Source organism: Octodon degus, unplaced genomic scaffold, assembly GCF_000260255.1.
Source record: "Octodon degus isolate 3935 unplaced genomic scaffold, OctDeg1.0 scaffold00022, whole genome shotgun sequence".
In the NCBI taxonomy this organism is placed as follows: domain Eukaryota; kingdom Metazoa; phylum Chordata; class Mammalia; order Rodentia; family Octodontidae; genus Octodon; species Octodon degus.
The window spans coordinates 22285966-22287644 of record NW_004524598.1 but is presented as its reverse complement, the minus strand read 5'-3'; the positions used below and the strand labels follow the sequence as shown (position 1 = coordinate 22287644).

Sequence of the window (1679 nt, the reverse complement as noted above, 5' to 3'; positions counted from 1 at the left end):
CCTGGGCAGGCTGTGGTATACTGCTGGATTTCACACCACTATACTCCCAGTTCTAAGAGTCAGTGTCTTATGACTAACTTCTCAACAATATTAACACTTATTCTAGAACACACTGAATGCTGATATCTAATTATAGCGATAATATACAATCTGCATAGGAAGATTTAATTATTTAAAGTAATTACATATGTAACCCAGTGGCTATTAAGTTTTCCCATAGACTTCTCTGTTAGCACTTTAGAAATCCTGTCACCAGTAATTCTCTTTTTTTCAATAAAGTTAATTTATTGTCTCATTAAAATATCACAGTTTGGTATTCAAATCCAGAAGCTTGTTTCTGTGGCTGGATTAACTCTTGGATCTTACTCGTCTGGCTGCTGAACTGCTCCCTTTTCAGAAACATAGGCACCATCCAAACATTTTCTGATATCCTTCTTTTTGACTGCTGCAACTTGCTGGATCAAAGCAGCTGAATTTGAAACAAGCTCAGTGCCGTTTCCTTCAAGGATTAGCTCATCTTTCTGGGCTTCAGATACTGAGCAAGCAACACCTGCCCTCATACAAACTCGGCACATGTATTTCTCACCCAAGAAATTCCAGATTTTGACAAGAGACCCATTCTCCTGAATCACGATGTTGAGGGGGAAGTGAGCACACACAGACCTCATCTTGTATTGGAGACCCAGCGCGACCCCCTTGGTCATGTCCTGTATGTGGCTACACATCATGCGAACAGTCACCAGCTGCTTTCTGTTTCCCCACTATTTGTCAACCCGGAGCCTCTTCTTTTTCTCCCCAAGGAGACTGAGTTCCACATGGATGTGGTTGAAGTCCCTCCCCAGGGTTCCTCTGGGGCCCTTCACAATAACTATGCTTCCTTTCAGAGTGATGCTGACATTTTCTGTAATGTTGACAGTCTGATTGCTAAGAACGGTCTTCGTTCTTGTGGGAGATGCGGCAAAGAGCGTCACTGGTAATTCTCAGTCGTGGGTAATCTTATTTCTTTATGGCTAGGATTTCAAGGCATTAAGACTGGAGGTATTTGTGGGCTGTCATGGACTTGGATTGTGGTAGGAAGTACCACAGAATAAGCTTGTGAGAGACAACACATGTTCCACAATAAGCTCTATGCAAACGAAGAATCATGCAGTCCAAATAGACAGTCATGCTGAGGTGGACCGACCTTGCATTAACCATTCTCCAGGTGGGGCAGGAAACGGATAAAATCCTAAGACAGGACAGGACTTGTACTCCAGCTAATTAGCTACGAAAAGTAGACGAGCATACGGTAATTCTAATATGTAGACCAATGATCACAATGAGTCTCAATTTTGAATCTTCATAGCTTAAGTAATATTACAGTATCACAGCTCTAAACGGCTATGTTTAATTACTTCTTCAGTCAAAGCAAGGATACAATAGCTAAGTTTCACAATTACTCACATCTCACTCGTGGGTGTGAAGTTTACTCCCTGTTTCTTTTGCTGCATCATGCAGTCTTATCTCCTGGTTGACTGACCTTGCCAAATACAAAGTTACATTTCTTGTTTTTTTTATTTAAATTGACTCATTTGTTGATATTTGAAAAAATTTGCTTTGGGGCGGGGAAGATGGCTTAGTAGAATAAGACAAGGGCCTGAGGTCAATCCCCGGGTCCAGAAAAAAAAAAAAAAAAAAAA

The 1679-nt window shown here is 41.1% G+C and overlaps 1 pseudogene; it reads right to left on the bottom strand.

Moving 5' to 3' along the window:
• Positions 1-327: 327 nt before the first annotated feature.
• On the bottom strand, positions 328-1490 carry LOC105741771 (annotated as a pseudogene).
• Between the last annotated feature and the right edge of the window lie 189 nt (positions 1491-1679).